This window comes from Sardina pilchardus, chromosome 4, assembly GCF_963854185.1.
Source record: "Sardina pilchardus chromosome 4, fSarPil1.1, whole genome shotgun sequence".
Taxonomy (NCBI): Eukaryota; Metazoa; Chordata; class Actinopteri; order Clupeiformes; family Clupeidae; genus Sardina; species Sardina pilchardus.
Window position 1 is genome coordinate 17217979 of NC_084997.1, and position 10000 is coordinate 17227978.

The 10000-nt window shown below is 43.2% G+C and overlaps 1 protein-coding gene across 1 annotated transcript in view; it reads right to left on the minus strand.

The window, feature by feature from the left end:
- myo16 (myosin XVI) overlaps positions 1-10000 on the minus strand; it is a 144482-nt gene that overhangs the window by 30424 nt on the left and 104058 nt on the right. The window lies entirely within an intron of this gene.

Genomic DNA, 10000 nt, shown 5'->3' on the forward strand with positions numbered 1-10000 from the left:
GCTGGAGTCTTCCTTTAATACTTACGCTTCTTAGCAGCTGAACCTGGATCCTCTGACTCGTCCTCTGATTGCCTGCAGTGTTTCTTCTTCGAAGTGCCTGCGTTTCAGACATTAAAATCAGCATCATGTTCAACACCTTCAAGACAACATGCAAGCATTCAAATTACCCGTAAAACTCACTTTTCTTAGCAGCTGAAGGTAGGTAGGATGTAGAAGATGGGCTTAGTTCTTCGCCTGTCAGTTCGCTTTCTGAATGGTCACTCTCCTCTGGAATGGTTTCTAAAGCACATCAATCAGAAACTTGTGAAATCTACTAAATGTGTAAATCATAGTGAGAATAACATTAACCTTCAACATCATAATTACCATTGGGATCAATCTGAATTTCATCCAAATTCTTTCCTTTGTAGTCCATTAAGCACCCTCTTTCTATGGCCATCAGGACTTTACTAACTTTAGCCAGCTGTAGTGTTCCTTCTGGCAGGCGATAGAACTTGCGGTGGACTGCGATGTTGTGGCCCAAAAAATCAGCCAATTGATCCATTTCTGTATCCATGAGGTTCAAAACCTTGGAAAGTGTGGATACATGTTTCCTTAATTTCGTAGAGGATAAGCACTCTGGGTATTTGGCTTGGCACTCGTTTGCAAACTGGTGAATGCACTTGTATCCTCGTATAAATGTATCTTGCCTAGGTCTGGCAAAAAAGTAGATGTTATTTTCGAGAACGTCACAGGATGCACGAGTCTTCACTAACAATTCCATGGACGCCTGCATTGCTGGGGTTAGCAGTAGAGAGACCTTCCTGTCTCTCTTCCCACGAATTTCAATCCTTTTGAAGTGTTCGCACAGCTTCTTCTCTAGAGCAGTTAGAGCCTCAGCTACATCTGCATGCAATGGCACATCAGTTTCAGTGAAGGCAGTTAGGCGCATTTTTGACACCTCCCCCTCTCTTCTACGGTTGAACAGTATGAGCTGAGCGAGGGTTACTTCAGCTAAATCAACCCAGTTGCTTGATGATTCCTTGTTTGTTAGCTGTTGGTATACATCTTTTTGTTTTTGATCCATGTACATGTGCATTTTTTTAACATCTTCGGTGAATGGCAGCAGTTGTGGGTTGTTCCACTTCGCTTCTGAAAGTGTTTTCAGTGCAGATGAGGAAACCTTTTCATTCCAGCATGTTCGGTACATTTGTTTGAAGTGTTGTGCATTTTCAACAATTTTCTTTTTCCCCGATATCATTGCATGACATTCAATAATGCTCGCAATCTTCTGCAAGCTGTGGCCTAATATTAAAGCCAGTGAAGGGATTTTGAAAGAATTAGAGTTACTGTCAAAGCCTGCCACATGCTTCACAGCATTCACAACATGGGGAAAGTTTGACGGAAGAATGAAATCCTCCATTGTCTGCATTTGGGATTCCTGTCTACCTGCTGACAGCAGTCTTCCAACCTCCCTCATCTTTTGCCTAATGTATTCGTGTTTTGAAGGATCATGGCCAATTTTGTTAAACATTTGCTCTCCCATCTTTACAATCCACACATCATTTTGATTGCACAGCTCCTCTGAGTCTGGAACATAATCGTCCTCACTGCCACTGTCTTCACTGCTGGTCAAAGAATCTCTGGGACTGCCCAGCATCTCTTTTGTGAGCTTCAGATAGAAAAACAAAGATTCATTTTAAAGCAATGTTTAGAAAATGTTGCAGTCTGCTGACTGATATTAAAAAGCTGTGATTTAGTCAAATACCAGGTATGAATGAGAGTAATAGGAGTATCTATTAAATGTAATCTATTAACACTATGACATAACATATCACCACATATGATAAAACATAACTCATTCATTAACATCGAGACAACATTGCACAACAAATACACAAAACACAATCTGTTCTCCCATATTTCACTGGGTCAAGTAGTCTTACATTATCACTTACAAACACACTTTCCGTTCGCTGTAGCTCTGGAACAAATTCTGAACCACTGTTCTGTGGAGGACAAGAACACATAGGAGGACATCAAATATATACACTATATTGCCAAAAGTATTGCGTCATCTGCCTTTACCCCCATATGAACTTCAGTCACATCCTGTTCTTAATCCATAGGGCTAAATATGACACCCTTTGCTGCTATAACAGCTTCAGCTCTTCTGGGAAGGCTTTCCACAAGGTTTAGGAGTGTGTTTATGGGCATTTTTGACCATTCCTTCAGAAGCGCATTTGTGAAGTCACACACTGACTCTCAGTCTCCCCTTTAATTCATCCCAAGGGTGTTCTATTGGGTTGAGGTCAGGGCTCTGTGCAGGCCAGTCACGTTCATCCACACCAAACTCTGTCATCCATGTCTGTATGGACCTTGCTTGGTGCACTGGTACACAGTCATGTTGGAACAGCAAATGGTCATCCCCAAACTGTTCCAAAAAGTTGGGAGCATGGAATTGTCCAAAATCTCTTTTGCCGAGAGGCCAGCTCAGGGATGGCCCCTTCCTGTTCCAACATGACTGTGCACCAGCGTACAAAGCAAGGTCCATAAAGACATGAATGACAGAGTTTGGTGTGGATGAACTTGACTGGCCTGCACAGAGTCCTGACCTCAACCCAATAGAATACCTTTGAGATGGATTAGAGCGCAGACTAGGGCTGCACGATATATCTAAAATATATCGCTATCGCGATATCAATGCTTGCGATGGACGTACCGCAAAGATTACTTAATTTTCGATACAATTTGATACATTTTCTGTGCCAAATGCGGCCCGCCACCTCATTTCATATGGCCCGCGAGAGCTTAAAGGATCTGATACAGTATGTGGCCCGCGAGAGCTTTAAAGGTCTGATACAGTTTTTGCGTAGGCAATAATACACTGCAATATACAATGCACGCGTGTGAGACTGACAGGGAGGCCACATCAACCACCTTCCATGATCAGTGCAACTGGCTACATCAGATGTGATAGCAACGCGTAGGCTACGTGTGAAAACAAAATAGAGTTCCAAACTATTTTAGCAAACGGAGCGCCTAAATTACGCGCTCGGTTTAGCCTGCCTGTGAAACGCATAATAGTTTGAAGTGCGTGTGCTTCTTTGAGAGGGGAATCGATGCAAGTTACTTTGATTTCAATTGGTAGTTGTAAACTACGTGATACGTTTACGTCTACGTTTAAATAGCATGTATAGCCTAATTGTGTGTAGTCCTATTATCCAAAAAATCCAACTCTAAGTCCTTGCGAATCGAGCGAGTGATTGTTTGGCCAAAAGCAAAAGTAAGCCTATCTTCCGACCGAGAAGAGGTGCATTCAGATCAGGAAAGCAGAGGTAGGCTTGAAGTTTGTGGTAATCGCTGTTGCTTTGCATTTTCATTTCAGTTTAAAACGAACAACGCAGAATCCACACAACACCTTTCAACTTTAAAACTTCAAAGAAAAAGTCCACCGGGACCGTTCGCTTCTATGTGTATGGGATGGTGTAGTGACGCATTTCATATGGATGCACTTTTTGACATGTCAGTTAGCCTACTCGTTTGCATCACTGGCTAGATGTAAAACTGAATTTCGTTACTGGTATTTCACTTGCGCAATGACCGTAAAGTTGAAAATACTCGAATCTAAAAACTCAGATATATGGGGGAAAAAAAAGAAAAAAAAATGGCATGACCATTTTCCTGACTGACCAGTGACCCTCATTGAAAAGTCAAACTGGAACTGACAGTGGTTTTTGTTTTGTTTTTACAAAACACGACAACCAAAAAAAAACATGTTGGAATGGAATCAATGCATTTCTTTTTTAATAGTCTGCATCAGTCTATGCTAGAAGCAAGTAGAATGGAGAAAAACATGAAATGTTTAAATATCGCAAATTATATTGTTATCGCAGTACTCAATAATGTTATCGCATATCGCATGTTTTCCTAATATCGTGCTGCCCTAGCGCAGACTGAGAGTCAGTCTCCTCATCAAACATCAATGTGTGACCTCACAAAATCCCAAAAACACACTCCTAAACCTTGTGGAAAGCCTTCCCAGAAGAGTTGAAGCTGTTATAGCTACAGAGAGTGGACCTACGTCATATGAAACCCTATGGATTAAGAATAGGATGTGACTGAAGTTCATATCGGCGTCAAGGCAGGTGACCCAATACTTTTGGCAATATACTATAGCAATCACATAAGACCGGACAATATACAGAGAATCAGGTCCAAACATATTTCCGTTAGCACACAACAGGAGATTGTCCAGGTTGGACGTGTTATCTCCTGGAGGAAACACTGAGTGACTTAACATATTTAGAATGTAAATTACTTACATTTCGTACTTTTGTTGTTCTTTTTGGGCCTTCCGTTTTGTATCCCGATTCTGCATCGCTCTCCTGCTTCTCCATGGTGGTCTGTAACAAACATATGAGCTATAAAATGATCATCTAATTCCACTTCATGCCCATCAAGAATGCCAAATCTCAAGAATGATTTTATTGCATTAACAATAATGATTGCTCTTTCTTCTCATCAAAGTGCAAAAGAACACTGTATGTCTAGTTAATTTGCATTCTGCCATCTTTAGCTACAATCAATGTGCAACTGAAGAAAACAATCTCCCAAATCACATTTTTTTTTATTCTACTCGAATTTAGAAAGCAATACTGGTTATAGTTATTACATAACTACCAGAGACATGTTGCCACTGAATAATGATATTTTAATTAAACAAATGTAAGGCAAGCCAAAAGCTTGACTTGCTTTGTGTGTAACAGTCATCTACAGTGTGCCTCCATCTCTAAGTCTTGGGTCTACAGCAGTTAATTGCATTAAATGGTGTATTATTGGTTTAATAAGAGCAACATCATCCTTTTATATTACAATTTTGACTCATCCCATATACAATTTATTTAGAGAATTGTTTAGAAAACATTACTGTGATGTGCAAACTAATGACAGTGCAGCTGTCAACTATACCATTTTATCATACCGGGATTCACACTTTGAGTGATGCTGGCGCAAAACTAACATCCGTTTTAAGAACCTCTCGTTGGCACTATGCAATAGAAAAGAAAAGCATGCATTTTTACTCCATTACACTAATAATAGTGCAACACATATAATTATACATCAATATGTTAGCCCAAATTTAGTCTGGAATAAACATGACTATAGGAATACAAGTAAAAGGCTTACCTTGTCATTTTACATGCTCAACAAGTAATATCTAAGGAGATAATAATAGAAGAATATAAGACTGACATCATGGGGGGGAAACAACTGAACAGCTCTAGTCTAATGTCTGTATAACTAGGCTGTTAAGCTACGTTGTCATTATGATAGCTCGCTAAAGTATTAACTTATTAACAGTAGCAAGGTCTCTACTTTTTCGATAACACTGTTAGCTTGCTAACGTGTTTACTTCATTAACATGCTGTCTGGTTTTAGGCAACGTTAGGTGAGCTTGACAACGTGCAGAGATGTCCCCTGTTAGACCATCTATGCTAACCTACGGTCATTTGCTAACGTGTTTACTTCATTAGCATGCTGTATGGTTTAAGGCAACGTTAGGTGAGCTTGCCAACGTGCAGAGATGTCCCCTGTTAGACCATCTATGCTAACCTACGTTAATTTGCTAACGTGTTTACTTCATTAGCATGCTGTCTGGCTTTAGGCAACGTTAGGTGAGCTTGCCAACGTGCAGATGTCCCCTGTTAGACCATCTATGCTAATCTACGGTCATTTGCTAACGTGCGAACTTCTTTGCTTGCTATCTAATGACATTTGGTAGTTGGCTTGCTGAATCGTTACATGCTTTAAGCATGCAGGTTTCGAGGATCAAAGCCGTCAAAAGTATAACGTTGTACATCACATTAATTCAACACTTAACCGTAGTACCAGCGAAGTGGTGTTAGACTCGTATCCAGTCACTAACATTAACATTAATGAAATTATAACGTAGCAACAATAACTACCCTGCTCTTCTATCAAAAAATATGCATCTCAAGTCTAAAGTGTTACAAGAAAGAACATTAAACTTACATTTACAGCACACACGTGTCCTCTCCTCCACGCACACTGGTTTCATCAAAATGGCGCTTGCCCAAAAGAACTTCTTGTGATTGAAGAAAGATATTATGGGATAGATGGCTTTTGATTGGACGTTAATCTCTTGCGTTGTTTGAAATAAAATAACCGAAATTAATACTTTTTTATTTTCATTAATTTAATAATTTATATTCCGGTATCTTCAATTAGAAATGTTTTCGACTAGAATTAAACCTATGGAATACAAAAAAAAAGGCTAGTAGCCTAATATGGATGTAAAACTGAGCCCGCCAAAAGCGTCTGGGGTGGGGTGGGGGGGATCCGTTCGTAGTCTATTTGGGGACTTGAGTCTTATCTCTCATGAGACCACGAGTGAGAGAGTGGAGAAGAGATTGCAACCAAACCGCCAAAATGTTGGGGGGAGGGGTGTTCTATAGTCTGTATGGGGACATAATTCGAGAAGTGCTTAAAGACTATGCAATTAGCGGACGTAACACTGGCGATTTCAAACGTGTAGTAATCTAGTAATACTCTAATAGTAGGCTAGGCCTTGTAAAGTAGCCTACTTAAAGCCTATGTTGAATAATCACTCATTCATTTGTGCAAATGAGTTAACCACTGACATGAAAATTAAACTAAGTTGGCCATGTTGCTGGAAGGAGTGGCGTTAACACACGAATCTAGGCCAACTTTAAAGTTAGTTTACCCGTTAAACCAGCTTTATCAGGCCATAGATAAAACACACAACTTTGAAACAGGCATATGTATGGAGATTCTGAGTATGGCAATATAATATGCTTGGTTTCACCACGTCTAGGCTAGTAACCTTAGCCTATGGGTAAACTTCCTTTGCTGTTCCCCAGTAACTAACTGTCTTTTCCTGGTTTCTTGGTGGCTAATGGTCATGTGACAATGCCCACTTCTGTGGGCGGAACCCATGGGCGGAACCTGACTTCAGGCAATGTCATTGGGGTGGAGCCTCCAACATAGTTTACACACCTGCAATACAGCCACTGACCAGAGGTGTCTCACTCCTAAGCTTCGATCCTCAGCACACACACACACCCGGACAAAATCAGAACATTTGGGGACGATACAAAAATTTGAGATATTGATGCTAGGTATGTTAGCATGACATCTGCTATCATGTATAGCTGTTATCCTGGTGGGGACTATGGTTTTAGGTCCCCACTCAGTCAATTGTCCCCTATTGGTTGGTGTGCAATCAACCCATAGTCCCCTATTGATCGGTAAGATGAGTACACACACACACACACACACACACACACACACACTCACTCTCTCTGAGCATGGGGGCACACATGTGCGTGACTGACTGTGAGCCATTTTTTGTTGAGGTCATGCCAATTCCTGTGCTGAGTCAAAGTTGTCTTGCTGACCAAAAAAAAACACACGCCATCGGTGAACACTGCCAAACACAGCACGCCAGCCGTGTGTGTGTGTGTGTGTGTGTGTGTTTGTGTGTGTGTATGTGCGTGTGTGACGCAAACGGGGAGTCTACGTCTCACACGGCTCCCAATAAACAAGCAGTGCAGTGCTGTCGGTAAACACCCACCGCAAACAAACAAATTGGTGAAAAGGAGATTGATTCAGCTCAAAAGACAGATGTGAGCTGTGTATGGTGTGGTGTGGCGTATGTGTGTGTGTGTGTGTGTGTGTGTGTGTATGTCTGATGGCAGCCAGTAATGGTTTCTTTGGTCTGTCTGTTCTTGTTCTGTGCCGTGTTCCCTCTTTAGTGGTCCGACGGGGCCTATTATTGCAAACACAACGTCATGCCTTCTAATTAGAGGCCCCTTATTTGTACTCCCCTCCTCCGTTGATAGGGTGCACAAATGAGAGAATCATAGCGCTCGTGTGTGTGTACGCATGTGTCTGTGTACGCGGGTGAGTGTGCGTGCGCTTGTTGTTTATGTGTGTGTTTGTGTGTGTGCATGTCTGTGCACATGTGTGAGTGTATGTGCGCTTGTCTGTCTGTCTGTGTGTGTGTTTGTGTGTGTGTGTGTGTGTGTGTATGTGCTTGTATGTATGTGTGTGTGTGTGTGTGTGTGTGTGTGTGTGTGTGTGTGTGTGTGTGTGTATGTGCTTGTATGTACGTGTGTGTGTGTGTGTGTGTGTGTGTGTGTGTGTGTGTGCGTGTGCGTATGTGTGTCTCTGTGTGTGTGTGTGTAGCTCTGTGTGGAAGAGACTTCCATAAAGCTTTTATTTTTCGCGTGAGTTGTCATGACTACAGAGCCAGGGAGAACTGGGCTTGATGTGGCAGTAGCAGTCTAAGTGTTAGGAATGAGCTCATACCTTTTCTGTGTGTGTGTGTGTGTGTGTGTGTGTGTGTGTGTGTGTGTGTGTGTGTGTGAGTGTGTGTGATGCTGTCACCTCATTTCAGGGTGGGTATGTTTGTGCTGACGTACCCCAAAGCACAAAGGCCTCTCAGACTTACAAACACACAAGTCACGTAGCGCGTACCTTGACGTAATTGTCAACTGGGCACGAGCGTCTGTATGTGTGTGTGAATGTCTGCATATGCGTATGTGTGTGTGTTTGTGTGTGTGTGTGTGTGAGCGACGTCAGCCACTGTACAGTATCCCGCAGCAGTGTGTGGAGACACTGGGCCCCGTTGTTCATTGTTCATTCATCTGGCTTATACTTTCATGACAGAAAACCACAAACTCGGCCTGTAGCCTACGCTCCATTTCCCCCTCTCTCTCCTTCTCTCCATCTCTCTCTATCCCTCTCTCCCTCTCTCCCTCTCTCTCTCTCTCTCCCCTCCTCCCCTTTCTCCCAACATTGCGTCTCTCCAGTCTAACACCCACCTATCATACGACACCCTCGCCCTTTTTTTTTACGGAACCCTTCAAGAAATCCATCTTTCTTGGAACCAATTATGGTTCTCCCAAGAACCCTTCCTCAAACCGCCGTCGGGCAGTTTGGTTTTCGGGCGTTTCTTTTTTTTTCAGCGGTCGGGTGCGTCCGCAGCGCTGCCGGGGGGAGGGGGGGGGGGGGGGGGGGGGCTAGTCTGATGTAGCCCGTGGCGGTCACTAATCCCCCAGACGATGTGGCGGAGGGAGACCACGCGCGCTTGCCCACTATCGCTCCACAAAGCTGCTCTCTGGGCAGATTCTATGGATTAGGCCCATGTAAGCACTCCGGTAAATACGGTCTGCAGGCAATTTCTTGGTAATAATTACAGTCTCCCCATCACAGATACATGGGCTTATGTTTGGGTCAGAGTCTGGTGGTGGTTGGGCACCGACTCACGATCTGGACTGGGAGGACGGGAGCAGATCACAAGGTCGGTGCCACTTTGTGTCCTGATGTCAGTGCTGAAGTCTAACTGAAGAGTGCTTAATAACCACGCAAACATCTATTTGCAAATGTATTACCATGAGAAAGGGCCTAAACACACAGCTGTCTCACGCACACATGATGCTGTTAGCTCACGCACGAGAGGTTTGCTGCAGTAGACTGACTTTGCCCAGCACTTACATTAGGCCCTTGATCTGGATTGTTGACCTACAGTACAGAGACTTTCCACGTGGGGTGCTGAAATTCATGTCTGTCTGGGGGGGTGCGTTTCCTAAATCCTTAATTGGCTGGCCATGGGAAATGAGTTAACAACTACGCTTTTGGGAAACGAGCCCCTGATGGTTCACTTCACCTCACCTTAACGATCCCTTAGCGCTGACCTTTCAGCGGCTAACTGAAGCTACAGTAGGTAGCATCTACAGTATAGGTAGCCTGCAGTGGACTGCCCATGTAAAGCGTGACCGCCTGTTTTACGGGCAGTCTAAAGCCCAATTCACACTAAAGATTCCCGATGAGTTCCGAGACTGAGTTGCAGCGGTGTGAATTAGAAGCCGCACGTAGTTGCAAGCCGTCGCAAGCCGTGGCAGAGCATAAAACACGTTGAGTCGCAGTCGCAAGGTTTCAGAACGTCGCGTCTCGTCTCGTCAGGAATCTTTGG